Source organism: Cavia porcellus, unplaced genomic scaffold, assembly GCF_034190915.1.
Source record: "Cavia porcellus strain 051 isolate PalLab524CR breed Dunkin Hartley unplaced genomic scaffold, mCavPor4.1 scaffold_33, whole genome shotgun sequence".
Lineage (NCBI taxonomy): Eukaryota > Metazoa > Chordata > Mammalia > Rodentia > Caviidae > Cavia > Cavia porcellus.
In genome coordinates this window covers 12,091,460-12,108,172 of record NW_026947516.1, presented here as the reverse complement: position 1 = coordinate 12,108,172, position 16,713 = coordinate 12,091,460, and the positions used below count along the sequence as shown (strand labels likewise).

The following is a 16,713-nucleotide window of genomic DNA, read 5'->3' as shown; positions in this document are numbered from 1 at the left end:
GAAAGGCCAAATTTGCAGACTACCAGGATAAAGATGATTTTAATTAAATCACACAAATCCCTTTGTACTGCAACAAAACCCTATGCAGGCTGACTCTGAGCCACTCTGGCGCGTGGAGAGTTAACCAGGTTACTGGGGTTCCTAGTTAACTTCTTTCACCAGGAATGCGATGCATGTTTACCTATATAAGGAAACCTGTTAGGCTGACCTGAGTTTGGCGGATTTTTGCGCTGACTGAGAAGCATGTAAGCACACACCCTGGAGAGGGGGAGCGACTTCCAGCTGGACAGAGCAAGCTTCCCGAACGTCCCAGCCATTCAGCTGATCGGAGGCAAAGCGTATAGCCAGCGCTTGCCCTCGAGCAGCCCGCTTGGAGGACCTGCAGGCTTGCCACTTCCAGATCACAGTTGAGCAACAAAAACCCGCGTCTTGGGAAAAATGGGGAAGCCGGTGAGTCTTACCGCTGTCTTTCTCTTTTTGCTGCTGCTAAGGGGCACGCCTCACTGTTCTCACCCAGGAAGCAAAGTGAGAGGCGTTGCGCAGCCTCTAACCCCATAGCTCCTTCCTCAGCAAATACAATGCTTCGCAGATACCTCCAGCCAACTTTCTCTGTCGGTTTTGCACATCAAAACTCCAAAAGTCCACTGAGGCAATGGTTTTAGCACCTTAAGACACTCCAGAGCTTGTTTTTACTAGGCAAGTTTCTGTACCATTACAATGAGCATACTTTCTTATCTTTGTTGTCACTCTAAAACAGTGGAAATGAGTTTGGGGGTGCTCTGTGAGGAAAGCTTTGTCACCAAGGAAGCAAGTAAATCTAAGCGGGGGTTCTTAAAGCCACAGGCAGTGTGATAGTCTGCAGAAGTGTAATTTGTCACTAAAAAGGCAGTCTGAAGTATCGTTTTTCATTCACACAGCAGCAAAATCCTTGCATCTTGTGCATGTAATAAAGGACACTTTCTGAGACACCGAGGACCGAAAGAAGCCAAGCTGGTTTCTTTGTTCTAGAAGTATATAGGAGTTCACTCTTGCCATTTGACAACTAGCATATGTCTATTTCTATATGAGGCAAAAATGATGACTGCAGCTTTATGTCAAGGGCATGGCATTCAGTCGAGTTAAATTTTGACTGTATTTTATATGTGTACAATAATCTCAATCTGAATGTAATTAAACACGGAAATGTGAAAATATCTAGCAGACTTCCAGTGTAATTTTAGTTATAGTTGGGGACAGCTAATTATAAGAGGCAACTGGAAAAGGGGGCAACTGTTTCCACTGAGTTGAGCCACAGGTAAAACTTTTGAAAAGAAAGTTCATTTTTATAGCTATCAAAAGTAATTTGAAATAAGGGGCAAATTGGTATCATTTTTTCAGAGCAAAACAGTTTCTAGAATTCAATGAGCTTGGGTAATTGTGTTCAAGGATGTGACTGCTCATTTTTCTAAAGGTGTATTATCATTTTCCATCATGAGCTGGGACTAAGAGTTCAAGGAGCACGATTGTGCTACTGCCTGCAACAAGTGGCACAAGTTTTCTGATACTGAGAAATTAATTTCTTACTGAGAAGTAATTGGGGCTGGGGATTTAGCTCAGCGGCATAAGCGCCTGCCTAGCAAGTGTGTGGTCGTGAGTTCGATCCCTGGTACCGATAAAAAAGAAAAAGACAAAAAAAAAAAAAAAAAAAAAAAAAAAAAAAAAAAAAAGAAAAGAAAAAAAGAAAAATAATCAGGGAAATCAAGCAGAGTTGAGAGAATGACAACTCTTTCCAAAAATTGCAAGTCAGAGTTCCTTCCTCAGAGAGGCTATTTGTTGTCTTAATAACGAATTGGCAACCGCCTCTTCATAAGAACAAAAGCTATGGCAGATTAAATTTAGGGTTCTTGACTCCAAACAGCACAACTATCCTTAGAAACACAGTTTAAATGAAGCTGGCTTACTTCCGAGATAATGAAACAGCAAAGCAGTGTACATAACACAACGGATGTCTCAGTAAATAAAATTTTTAATAATAGAAGCAGTAGAGGGAACAGTGCAAATGTTTTAAAGCTTGTTATCTGCTTGGTACTACTTGGGAATTAGGAGTCTTGATATTGTGCTGCTATCAATGAGCGTATCCCAGGAGACACAAAACACTATATTAAAATATACAGTTAATAACAGATGATTTAATATCAGGTTGTCTTATGCTGCCAATAAGATGGCCTCAAGCCAAATCAACTAGCACGTCTGCTGTTTTTCCTGTGAGTGGATATGTACATAGTTATTATACACTAATTACATTAACAGACCAGGGAATATATAACCAGAAAGACAGATAAATCCTTTGTGGCAAGGAAGGTGGGGGTCATTTACAGGATTTTGGATCTCATGTTTAGAATTCTCCTTACCAATAAAATATGAGTAAACTGCTGGTGACTACAGTCCCAGCTCCTGAATCTACTTATTCCAACTCCTAAGTAGCTCATTTAGGGTAATAATATTGATTATGGTGTTTAACAGAGTTCCTGGAGGATTTCTTCTTAAGGATTAAAGTTATTTTAGATTCCAAAGTATTCTCTAAGGAAAGGGTTATAATGTTGTATTGTCACATTAACCTTCTTCAAGTCACTGGGCACTGTGTCCTTGTCAGAAAGGTGTAAGGATTTCACAGCTTACTTAAGCCTGTGAGATCTTGGTGTCCGAAGGAATAGGGACTGAAAATACTGGGGGCAAACAAGGGAAATAGAAATTCTCAGAGCCATAATATGTTCATTTGTGTTGTGCCTCCCAGAAGGAGGCATAGTGTACAATGGGAGGAGTGTGGTTTGGTGCAATTCACTGATGGCTTGCCTTCTGGTTGATAATCCAGAGGGGCATTCTTGGAGCCCAAGCTTCCAAGGTGGACACGCGGCAGTGCAGGGAAGATGATGAGTGGGCTGCAGACATGCTCAGTCGTCTGTCTCGCTTCACACCTCAGCCATCAGACTGCGCCTGCAAAGAATGGATTCTTTAAAGTTGTTTTGTTTGGTTTGGTTTTATTCTCTTTAAAATAAAAAGGAAAATAAGTTAAAGAAAACTAGAAATATTTTAAAATTATCTCTGGACCCCACAGCTTCCTCACTTGACCCCAATATGTTGCATAGACTGGATCAGTTTCTTTATCTGTAATGATATATGAAAGATACAAAACAGATTTTGACCATTCAGGCCCAAAATATTGATCAGGCAAGGTAAAAGTCTACCACTTTGTTAACCTGGGCCTTTGGGCTCAATGGGAAGAAAAATATTCTAATTTTTACTATCTTCACTGCATGTGATTGTGGGAGTGTCAAAGCCTGCTCAATATTATCCAGTTTGTCCTCTTCATTTCATAATGAATTTAAGGTGTTCTGTAGTGTGTGTGTGTGCATGTGTGCCCACATGCACATATGTGTGTGTGTGCTGTTTTATTTTCAAAGATCTGAAAAGCTGATGATAGAGTGTTTCTTCATGGGATCTTTTTGAACAATATCAAATATTGCTTCTACTTCTTTTTTCTGAAACTGCTTTTTGGTTGGGATTTTCTGACACCAGAGTGGGTTAGTCCAGGGGCAATGAACTTAAAAGAACTTGGCTTCAAAGGTTATTTATTAAATGAAAATTCTTTCCTTGGACACTGTACCAAATTTGTAGTGAACATTCCTATCCCTGGTGAACTTTCTCTGCCTACCATTTGACATCAATTACCTTTCAAAAACATTTGGCATTATTAATTCCTGTTACATTCATTCAGCAAATATTTATTGAATACCTTTTGAAGTCCTTTTCTAAGTATTCTGGAGAAAAAGCAGTATATAAGAGACAGATGAATTTAAACCAAATCTTCATGCAACAGATAGCATCCCTGCAAAGAGCAATGTTGTGACCTAAATGAGGCACAGCATGTGAAGTTAGGTTTACTTAATCACCCATTGTTTTGCTGTTCACCTTTTAAGTCAGAGCTTTCTAGCCAATGAGCACAAAACACTGGTGGGCAGTGAACAGGTAACTGACATGCCAAGGTTTTCATGCTTCTACTGACCAGGTGATTTCCATGTCAGGGAAAGCCAAGTACATGCCAGTGAACTGCACATGCTAACAGAGGAAGGGAACTAATTGAATCCCCCTGCATGACATTCATAAATGACAGAGCTGGTTGATGTCAGGTTATATATTGCTAATGTAATTATCAAGACCAGTCTCTCAGGCTGGGTGTGGCTCATTTGAAGAGTATTTTCCTAATGTGTGTATATGTGTGTGTGTGTGTGTGTGTGTGAGAGAGAGAGAGAGAGAGAGAGAGAGAGAGAGAGAGAGAGAGAGAAGGAGGGAAAGAAGGAAAGAATTTTAACATGAGTTGTTAGGGATTCCTGAGTACCACATAGAGAAGTGATAATTCTAGAACACTAGATTAGCTAATGGTTAACCTAGTTAATTTTTATACTGGTTTATAAACATTGGAAATTATTAAAGTATAAGTTCTAGCAACAATCTTCTTGAAGCAGACAAGAGCAGCTACTGTTATTTCTAAGAATGTATATGTAAAGCATAGAATTGGAGCTGGGAATAGTGGCCCACATTTATAATTCCAGTACTCTGGGATGCTGAGGCAGGAGGATTGTCATTTCAAGTCCAACCTGAGCAAGTCAGTAAATTGAGGCCCTGTTTCAAAATTAAAAATAATAATTAAAATAAAAATTTAAAATCTGGGGATACAGCTCATTGTGAAGGTCCTAGCTTCAATCCATAGTGCTGCAATGAAAGAAAGAGACAGAAAGAAAGAAAGAAAGAAAGAAACCATGAATTAATAACTGATTTGTACCAGTAGATTTTTCCAAGTACCAAGGGCATTAGTACAACCAATTTAAAATATATTTATATTAGTAGAAAGATTAGTTGATAGAGTGATAGGCAGGCCCAGGATTTCTAGTTAAGTGTAAAAGTACATTTCATTTTTCAGTTAATTGATTGCAATCATATATAAGGAAATCAGCTGTGAAGCAATCTTTTAAATACATTGATTTAGTTCACAAGTTAATACTGCATTCACATTCAGTTAATGTTCTTTTTCACTTAGAAGGAAAATAAAAATGGATTACAGTGCTTTTGGGAATACAGCATTCTCAGATACGCATGGTGCTTAATAGCTATATCTGCATAAAGAATAGTGTGAACTGTGTGTGAGCAAGTATGCTCACACTCTTGTGAGTTTCTCTTCACTTGTCTAACCTTGAGACAGAAATGAGATTAAGCAGAACCTCCTTAACTTGACAATTTGAGTTTTAACATGAGATAGAATTGGAATTTTGGTTAAAGAGTTGAGTCAGGAAATACATTATTTATAGGTATTGTTCTACAACAGATGCCTTGGCAATTTAAACCAACATTATTTTCCCATTTGAGTATCTAATTGTGCAGTTATTTATATCTGTGCTGACACATTCATCATGTATTGCCTTGGGGAAACAGTATATAAACTATCAGGGAACAGAAAACAAGTTTACTGGAACTGATAACCTTGTTTTAAAGTTAAGAAAGAAAAGAATGGTAATATTTCCCAATTTTTTTTCCAAAGCAGTGGGCGGTGGACTTGTCAGTGGAGCCATAAATACACATTTCATTGCACAGTTATCAATATGTCAATGAATGGCCATGTCTATGAATGCACAATACTCAGCACGAGGCCAATTGATATATATTGGTTGGGCCTGAATGTATGGGGCTAGATTAGTCATATTCAAGTAAACAACCCTGGGATTAAAGAACTAGCAACAGACCTGCACTGAATGGCCAACTCATCAATATAAAATTGTGTTTTAGTGAAGCATCATATATCCTCTCATGCCTTGCACCAAATCCTCTAGTTATTTGTTTTACATATTTGTACCTGTAAACTTTTGTGTTCTAAAGACTTCTTCATTCTGTTTTTATGCTATTTTAATATAAATTCCACTCTTTTGGGTTTTTCTCCCAACATCCCATGTTTTATAAATAAAAAAATGCTTATTTTATATTTTTCATTTACCAGCTTGAAAGTTTTTCCAATGCAGTGGCTAGTGAATGCACTGAAAAAAAAAAAAAACAAAAAAAAACAAAAAAAAAAAACACTTGTTTTGCTTAATAAGTAGAATATTTCCCCAGCTTCTGTTCATTACAGTGGTTTTTCAGAGATCTTAAGGGCAGACCTCTCTCAGAGTAGGAGGCCCTAAGATTATCCTCAGACTCCACTGTTTCCCACTTCCCAACCACCACACTCTATCACAGCAGAAATGAAATATTTAATCTGATGTGACTCCCAAGATGTTGAGAGTATGTGTCCATGGGCCAGTGGGCTCTGGCCAGAGTTCACTTCCTGCTAGGGCAAGTGGGGAACATATGGTATTTATATGATGATGAAGTGGGGCCGATTTATCAAGAGGGCATCTACATCTGACTTATTTTCACTAAATCCCAGATACCATCTATTTTAAGGTTTTCAACTAAGAAAGAAAAAATTTAAATTAACCTATAGCACAATATTTTCTTGGCACTTAAATGTTCTATGCAACATTTATTGAAAGTGCTTATTTCCATTGATTATTTAAAAATCTTCTCCCTACATAAAATGCAAAATGTAGGTAAGCTTAACTTTTAAGGGATTTCAGCTTCTTGACTGTGACATCACCACATTAGTGTTTTTCTGCATCATACCATCATTCTTTGCCCCAGTTATAGTAGTTCTTCATAAGGAGTTTGTCTGCTATCTCTAAGCTTCTATCAGAAGATAACCAAGTATATTTTTCCTCAGACCATCCTACAAGGGAACACAGTTACCTATTTGTACCCCTAAGGCATATCCACCAAGTTATTCCACATCAGTTACCCCACTCTTGGTGAGCTAATTCTTTAATCCTTCTAATCTGTATCCACAAATGCATTAAGACTCAGCACTCTTGCAGGGTTCTATAGGATGCCTTGGTATCTATCTTTCTTTCTTCCAGTCCCACCTGAAACCAAGACCATCTATACCTTTCTCTGGCCTGGAAGAAATTTCTTTTTCCTCTTTTTTTATTTCCAAAAAATTATTACAATAAAAACACATTGCCACTAATCCCTCTTATACATCTTTCTTTGAAAGGCATTGCAATGTGTGTGACTTCTATTAAGGGAGAAGGTTTGTTTCAAATAATGCCTATAATTAAACCGAAGTGACAATGATAGGCATTGTTATGATCAAAAGCACTCATGAGCAAGGAGTGACAGTGATATCATGACTGCAACCTAAACAGTGATAAATAGAGATACCGCTCAACATCAGCTAGGTTAAAGTGGGAAAGCATTCTCTGAGAACTAGAGCTAAAATATGCCTTTCCCAGCTCACTGCATGCTTGAAATCTCAGCATTAGAGCATGATTTCATTGTCTTTTAAGATATCAACAGTTTTTCCATAGAGATTACATGGCTTTAGGGAAAACATGTTTCGTTACCATACTTACTGCTTTGGTTTGGATTTCTTTGCAGTTAAACTAGGAAAGAAGCTGAGTACAGTGGAACATGCCTGTATTCCAGCACTGAGAGAGGCTAGGGAGGGGGACTGCAAGTTTGAGTCTCACCTGGGCAACTTAACGAGATAGTGTCTCAAAATAAAAAATAAAGAAATGAAAGGAGATGTAGCTTAATAGTAGAGTTCAATCCCTAGTTTAAAAAAAGAGAAAAGACTGTAAGAGAAATGTTACATGAGAATGGGACATGAAATGAGACAGGAGTTAAGATAGAGGAATATAGAGAAAGCAAGAAGAAGAGAAAAATGAGAAGCTCAACAGCCATTAAATTATATATATATATATATATATATATATATATATATATATATTTCTTCCTCTATGTCAGGAATCACCCTACATATTGAGGCTAATGTGGAACCTGCTTTCATCAATCAAGTAGACAATAGTGTAGTGTAGACAGGCGCTAATAAAATATCACACAAACAAGAGTAAATGTGTTCCTGTAAAAAAAAAACAGCTATAAAGTGGAGCTATGCATTATCATGAGAATGTAGCATGAAGACTTAGCTAATCAGCAGAGTCACAATTTTGCTAAGGAGGGGATTTTTAGACTGAGAACTAGAGGGAAAGAACTCTGAGTCACTGTATCTGGAGGTACAAGAAACAGCCAGACTCCGTGAGGGAGTTTTCAACAATGATTGACCTTTGTCTTTTGAAGAGACCATATTGACAACAACCTGGAAAACAGATCAGGTCTAAGAAGCATCAGAGTGAATGTGGGTGGAGCGGAAAGAAGCTAGGAAAGTGACCCAAGCAAAAAGGACATCTAAATATACTAATATCATGATGGTAGAAATGAAAGGCAATGCACGAATTCCAGTTCTATTTCAGTGTTGAAATTGACAAGAGTGGGTAATAGATGAGATGTGAGAGATGGTAAGGAACCAGGAAATATCAAAGCAATATGGTTCACAGAACTGGAGGGATGGTAGCATCATTGATGATGTAGGGCAAAAGGGAAGGTAAACTGACCTGGAGAAGGAGAAGAATCATCTGTAGCCTGATGGAGTGGAAAAGGCATAAGCTTTGAGGATAGGAGTCATGGTGTGAGTTCAAATGCTAGCTCTTCCATTCATTAACTGTGAGATGCTAAATTTGTCAAAGCCTCAGTCTCCCATGTTTAAAAATTAAGTCATAAACTTCTACTGCAACATTTTATGAAAAAAATCAAATGAGATGTGAGTAAATGAAAACCACTTCTTTCTAAGTCCTACACATGAGTTATTATTACAGCAACCTTGGAGAACAGCTAACTTCCTGGGGGTGATATGGAAGTGGTGTGTGAGGGTCTTGACAGCTGAGATCTCAACACTCTGTAAGTTTTCCTAAGTGAAGTTTTCTCCTTGTTGATAATGTACAGAACAGCTATTAACTTCAGTTGTCTGATTTCTTTCTAGTTCCCTTACTTCCTCCACTTCAGCTTGGATTAAGGAATCCCCTATAGGAACAAACCACTGCTTTTCTCAGCTGAGATCCCTTATCATTTTTAGGACTGTAGGTTTTAGGTAAATCTGAGTTTGCACTAACAGATGAGCACACTTGATCAACTTCTCACTCCCTGGAGGACTTGGGTGAAAGTTTTGGCACTCTGTTTTTCTAGCATCCATTCAGCAAGAGTATTTGTATGAAGTGTAATCCCACTGCCCTTCAGTGACCTCAGTGATTTCCTTTCTGGCCTCCAAATATTCTCTCATTAAGAGAAGTCATTAGGTAATGAAAGCTTCAGACATAGGTTAGGAAAACCTTGGAATGGGCAAGTAAGGGGGAGAAGGGGTTAAGCCTTGTGGAATCCAGGTATTAGCTCCCCCCTCTGCAGGTGCTGTTATTGTAGAATGCAAGTCATCACCAATATTCTCTTGAGTTGTTCTATTATTTCCCTTTGATCTTGGTACATGTTGCTTAAGTGTCTTTATTTTGGAACCAAACAGTGTGCCGACAGTTTGTACATGAGAATGAAAATTAAAAACCACATTTGTCTTTCTTTTGCTGAATTATTAAAACATTTCCCATCAAACCCCTGTTCAGTTATTTCTTTACACACAACACTTATTTTTTGCATAAAAATACCAGGTGAGACAGAGTTGGAGGCTTTCCACTTTGTCCCTTCCCTTGTGTAATATTTGGGTGGAGTATTGTGAGGCGTTTGTATGTACTCGCGGGTGACTAGGCTGTGCTTGGGTCTTGATCCGGCACAAGACCTTTGCTGGGATTTGGGTGAATGAGAGGTGTAGAGTGGAAGCTGGTATCTGACAATAGAAGCCTCTGGCATGTTTTAAGAGCTTTCTCTGTCTGCTACTTTGCCCTGCCTTTGTAATTTCTTCTCTACATAGCCCATTTTGGTGCAAATGCATTTCAAGTTATAAAGGCAGTGTAAAAAGTCAATTTTAAATCTGAAATGTTTCTCCCATAGGGACCGCTATTTTCACTTCATAAAGACCTACTTCGCTGTGGCATTACTGAGTTAAAAGCATGGTGTTACATAGAAACGTCCAATTAACATGTGTGATAGTGGTTATTCCAAGCCTGAAGTTTTAGGAATCTCAATGAAACAGAAGGAATCAGAACTAGAAAATATCAAACCAGAGAGTGGCTTTACTTTGTCCATGAGTGGAGTTAACCTGCCAATAAATCATTTGCCAGTGGTTTGAGGATAATGAAAGAAGCAGGCAAAATACTCCAGAGTAAAGGTCATACCAAAGAGAAACTGCATCAAACATTACAATTAATGAAAAATGGAGAGAATTCTGTTTCCAGACCTCCAAATCAAACTCTTGCAGAGATAAAGACGTGAGCTTTGTACACCATCAAGCCTTCTGCTCTGTTTATCCTGCTTGGAAAGACAAGCTGGGGAGGAAGGCCTTTGCCAACAGACTGTAGGTCATAAATTAGATAATAAAATCTGTCCCGTGTTATCTCTGAAATGGCCTATTTTATACATACTTGTATATTTGATTTATTTATTTCTTCACTTAATCCACCCTGTATTTTGGTAGCATAAGTCAACATATAAGTTTCATATTATACAAAAGTTTACTAATAAATGGCCAGTATTCTTATGAGGAAAGTAATTGTGTATTATATACAACTTATTGCTGTTGATCAAGAATTTCAAACTTTATGTTTTGGTGTATAGTACAGTGATTCTAGTGAAATGTGCCTGTTATTATATTTTAACATATATTAATTTTGTTGAAAAGTAATTTTACTGATGCTTCAAAGACCTCTTAAGGCCTTGTATATTTCTAGTAGGTTATTTCCACATATTGGTGCTAGTAAATTTGATTTTACTTTAACTACTAAAGTCACTATCAATGATAAAGCAGCACTATATGTGTTTGTACATTTCTATGTACAGTACATAAATACAAGCATATGTATCCATTTGAAAGTTTCTCTATTTTAAGGAAGGTAAGTTTCAACCATTGTTTACTGACAATTGCAAAGTTAGTACTGGAGATTTTACAAGCAAACATAGTGATTTTGAAGATAAATTAAAGACCGAAGAAGTCAGGGGAAGAAAGAAGACAGAAAAGAGGAACAGAAATGATAAGCAGGAGATGTTATAAGAGAGGAAGTCTCAAAGCAACAAACATCCACTCTGCCCTCTCCAATGAAGCACCTCCCTCATTTAGAAACCAAACCCAAGCAAACAAACAGGTGCCAAACAGGTGCAGAGGAAAAGAAGAGGCGAGCCACAGATTGTTAGAAAATCCTGGGGACAGAAAATGTGACAGAACAAAAGGAGCAGTGAGGAAGACAGTTTAGATTTGAGAAAAGATTGGCGTAAAAGGTAATGAGCACTAAAATAACTTTCCTTAGCTTGATGACTAGAAAAGCTCGGGAGAGTGGCTATACATACTGGTATTGTAACATGTAGAATGTTATGAAATGCTTACAAAGTTTAATGAAATGAACAAGAAAGAGAAAGATTAAAGTAAGAAGTGAGAAGGTAACATTAATGAATCAAAAAATAGTGAAGCCAAAATGGGCATTGTGGAGTGGGAGATGACTGGTACGTTTTTCTTCAGCTATATATGGATGAAAGGAGTAGAGAGCACAAAAACGAAGGTGAGATACTGAAAGAAAGCAGAAATAAAATGCGTGTGTGGGGGGTGCACTTGTTAGCTCACATTTGAAAATGGCCAGCAAAGTGGTGCGTCCCTTGGAATGGCCTAGTAATACCACCATAGTGGAGTCCATTCTGGTGAATCTGATCCTTCAAGATGGCAGGGATTCTCTAACCTTTGTTACGGTCTGATTCTGCAATATTAGAGTAATGGTAAGTTACTTTTTAAATGTCCCTACTCAAAAAGCTTGAGTGGCAGGAATCCAGGGCTTCTAAGCTGTGAGGTACTCCAGAGGAGTCTGGCTCTTCCTGATTTAATAAACAATTATTCTAGGTCAGTGAACGATAGCTTGGCAGCCTAAAGAGTTAATCCTCCAAATGCCTTTCACACTCCCAGAAGTCATTTATTGAGCCAGCAGTACCTGGTTAATATTTATAAAAGGCTTTGAATTTCTGCAGGGAGGAGGAAAGGAAAAGACTGCTTGTGAATTCATTTCTACCGTCAAACTTTCCCACAATACCCAATTCTTGACTTAGTAACTTCCAGACTTACAGCCTGCAGATGAAATTCCAAATCCAGTCTCTTTTGGGTTTGATTTTACTCATTCATTTTTACTGAGACTTTGCGCATAATAGCTTATGTTTGTAATTTAGCTATCCAAGTAATTGTTTTTATGGCTAGATTTCATCTTATGGTCAATCACACATTTTAAGGCCCCTTTCAGAAAACTGTTTCGATGCAGAATGCTAAGAATGAATTATAAATTCTTACCTGCAGCAGGGCATGAGGTGCACAATGGTCAGGAAAGCTTGCCAGTTTTGGGCTCACAATTATGCAGCTGTATTTAAAACTCCAGTGGGCAATTCTGAAGATGGCAAACTTTGCTTTGATAGTGTGCCATAGCACCTCCATTAGTGCCCTGGTTACAATGCAAACATCTGCTTGCTTTTATTGCCCATGTGTTACTTAAGATGGCCCTGTTTCTTTATGACGTAAATAACTGGAATCTACTGATTATTTTTAAAGACTCTTTTAGTGTTTCCCTGAAACAACCACTCTTTATGATTGTTTAATACAGAATTGGCCCTTTAGGTACACAAAAATTATAAAGATCATATTTTCTACTTTCCTGACCTTTTCCAAGGATGACATTATGATTAAAGTACTCTAGACTCCTGTGGAATTTGTTGTCTTCCAGGCTGTGTGAAGTGTAAGTTCATTTTAGCATGTTCAGTTAAAAGAAAGAATCCGCATTTCCAGTGACTAAATAGGAGGTACAAGGCCTGTTATTTTGTTGTTGTTGTTGTTGTTTTGCTCATTGACCTTAGTTTTGTGGATTTTCCCAGTTCAATTTGCTTTGCAGAGGTTTACTATTTCATTCGCCACGCATTTATCTTAGCTAAGTAAGTGGATGGGCGATTTATCTGTCCTCTATGCTGAGCACATGTCCAGCACAGATAAGCTTCAAGGCAGCAAAAGCTATCACTTCCATTCCAATGGTCTGGCTGTGTTCCAGGGCCTCTTGATGGGTGATTTTGGCTTTTTCTTATGGTAAATTAGGACTTGAAGCCAATGGGACTGCTCAAGAACATGACAGCCATGAAACAAAGGCTGTATCTCTGGGAAAAACAAAACCTACCACTTAGGATTCCAGATTTGAGAAAAGATTGGCATAAAAGGTAATGAGCACTAAAATAACTTTCCTAAGCTTAATGACTAGAAAAGCTTGGGGGAGTGGCTATACATACTGGTATTGTAACATGTAGAATGTTATGAAAGAGCCTGTCTGGAAGCATACTTTTTAAAAATCAGTATCTGGGAATGAACTCACAATCGTGCACTTGCAAGGCAGGCACTTATGCCACTGAGCTTAATCCCCACCCCCAGCATACTTTCATGTTATTCTGTAAAATAGAGCTCTTACTCAGGACTTTTGATTGCATGGGTCCAGGAATCTTCCAGGAAGATGCCAAGGGAAGAATATTGGAAGATTCTTAATTTGAGGATTATAAAAGTTCCTGAAATTTTCCAGAGAATTGAGACAAGGACTAATTGAGAGATTCTGAGAGACCAAAAAGATCAAATTTGAAAATGTTAGTTTGTAATTATTTCCTTTTATTTAACATCTATTTGTTTCATGTTCTCTATGTATTTCAAATATTGAATTTATGAAAATGAAATAGAAGAAAACAGTATGTCCCAAAAAGAAATAGCTGAGGTCTGGAACAAAAGAACATCCATTGTATTATGACTGGTGAGATGTTATGGTTCATGTCTGGCTGTCCCCCTAAAGCCTCATGGGATTAAAAGTAGGAAGTTGATTGGATTATGGAGGCTTATAACTGATTTATTGTTAAGAGATGGGGCCTGGTTGGAAGAGGTAAGTCAGTACAAGCATAACCCAGAAGGTTATGTCACCCTTTCTGGTCCCTCTTTAGCTTTCTGCTCCCTGATCACCAGGATATGAGCAACTTTCCTCTGTCCAGTCCTTTCTGTTATTCTGTCTTGGAGCCAGCCAACCACATACTAAAAGCTCTACAAATTGTGAGCCAAAATAAAACTCATTCTTTACACTGTGGGTGTCAGGTATCATATGTGTGATAAGAAAAGTAACTAAGTCGAATTTCAGTACCAGAAAAGTGGTAACTCTACTTGACCTTATGGTTTAGATGCCTTTAGAACTGGTTTGCAGAATGAGTTTGGAAAGATTTTGAGTTGCTGGCCAAGGAATCCTAGAATGCTGTGAGCAGAGATTGATGGGAGGTTATTCAGAGCTCAGAAGACCAGAATGCTGATAGAAATGCAGCCAATAAAAATCAGGCTCAGGAGGTTTCAGTTGGCAAGAAGGACCCCACTTGGTGGTTGGACTTCAAGTCAGGTGTGTTATGTTCTGTCAGAAAATCTGTCTACATTTTGCTCATGTACTGAGACTTTTTGGGAGACTGAGATAAAGAGCAGTGGACTAGTGAATCTGCTAGAGGAAATTTAAAAGCAGTGCAATATTCAGGCTGTATTATGAATATTTTAGCCACTTCTACATTGAGAATCAAGAGCAAACAGCACAATTGAATGATTTTAAAAAGGCTTGAGTTTCCCCAGGAAGAAAGTGCATGCAAAAATTATATAAACCAAAATTTTGCTGCTGAAAAGATTATCTTTTTTAAAAAAGTGAAATACTTTGAATCAGAACAATAAATGGCTTGAGAACATGTCAGGAATCATCAAGACCTCTCCTTTTGTAGGCTTAAAGATGGAAGACTAAAAAACTGCTTTGTAAAGAGTGGAAGGCTAAACTACTGGCTTAAGAAGAGAACTACAGGATACCCAGCTCAAGAGAGGTCACCTAGGAAATTGGTTTCTTGGGATTACATTCAGAGTGTTCAGGCATCCAGGAACTCAGAGGCCCCTGCAGCCATAATACAAAATGACCTGTCTACTACTGGAGGCATCAAATAGACCTTAGCATAATCCACATGATGTTCATTTTATAGACATGTAGAATGCAAGACATGTTTAGACATGTTTTGTCAAAGAGGCTTCCACTCAAATTTCAGAAGGCCTGAGAGCTCAGGCAATATGCCTCTGAGAAGGCAGTACATGAACCTGTGAAAATAAAGCAAAAAATGCAGGGGAGACTCCAGAAAGTTAGAGAAGCCAAAAATGTGGAATGTCCAGAGGAATGTCACATGGAATTAGCAGAGAGCCCACCCAAGAGACAGGCCTAAAGAGCTGCAACCACTGGCAATGCTATAGGGATGGAGCTACCTCAGCTCTTTGGAGCTCACATGTCATCAAAATTTGCACTGGATGCTCAAGATAGAACTACAAGATTTAATGTTTGACTTAATTTAAATCTTGGTTTAGTTCCACTGGTTTTATCCCTCCATTTCTTCATTTTAGAATAGAAATGTTTACTTCGTGTCATTGTATTTTGGCAGTGTTTAACTTTCTTTTCATTTTTAAAGGGGTTCACAGCTACGTGTTTTTTGCTTTAAATCTCAGAGGAGATTTTCGGCTCAGTCTTTTCAACAATGTTAAAGTTGTAGGACTATGGTAACTCTTAGAGATGAATTAAATGCATTTCATATAAGGGATGTAGATAAGTTTTTTGGGGGGCAGGAGCAGAATGTTATGGATTGCATCTAGATGTCACTCTAAATCCTCATTGAATCATAGGCAGGACCTTTGGAAGGTGACTGGATTATGAGGGTTTATAGCTGATTTACTGGTAAGAGGTGGGGCCTGGTTGGAAGAGGTAGGTCATTGTGAGTGTGACCCAGAAGATTTATAACTTCCTTCCTGTCTCCTCCTTTGACTCTTAGCTTCCTGGTCACCAGGGGATTAGGAGATTTCCTCTGCCTAGTCTGTTCTACGATATTATTCTGCATTTGGATCCAGCTGATTCTGGACTGAAACCTCTACAAACTGCAAGCCAAAATAAAACTATCCTTTAAATTGAGGGTGTCATGTGTGAAGTCTCAGTGATGAGAAAAGTGAGTAACACAGAAAGGAAAGAATGCAATGGAGAAACCTGAAGTCATTGATTGCAGTAAACTTAACAATTACAATTCACTGCTAAAGACAAAAATATAGTGTTTTATAAGTCACAAATAGAAGGGTATGAGTAAAGGATATGAATTACAGGCCAAATTAATTTCACTTAATTAGTTGAAGTGACTAGATAAGTGATATTCAAAATTTATGAGTATTTCTAATATGAGCAGAGCACACACATACATGCACACAGGTGCATGCATGGACACACACATAATACAGACTATCTCTCCCCAAATAAACCAAATTTGATATCTAACTTTCCATCCCAGGAATGCTGTAAAGGACTCACCTTGTTTCCACAATCTTCAGCTTGCCCCGGCCACAATCACTGGCTAATGACCTGTAAGGTGGAACAGAATGTCACAGATGTTGGGAAGATAATCTTTAATTAGTGTATATTAGTTATACAGAAAAGTGGGTTTTATTTTAATGTATTCATATATACATATACATATTTTGATCATTTTCACTCTCCCATTATCCCACTTCCCTTAATCCCATTCTCCTCTTATTCTCTTCCTCTGACCTAATTGTTGCTCTTCTAATTT

The 16,713-nt window shown here is 38.1% G+C and overlaps 1 protein-coding gene across 1 annotated transcript in view; it reads left to right on the top strand.

Moving 5' to 3' along the window:
* The first annotated feature begins 309 nt into the window (after window positions 1–309).
* Mid1 (midline 1) overlaps window positions 310–16,713 on the top strand; it is a 346,699-nt gene continuing 330,295 nt past the window's right edge. The window contains exon 1 of the mRNA XM_063242905.1: window positions 310–450. The gene's annotated coding sequence lies outside the window, so the exon portion shown is untranslated. The remainder of the gene's footprint in view (window positions 451–16,713) is intronic.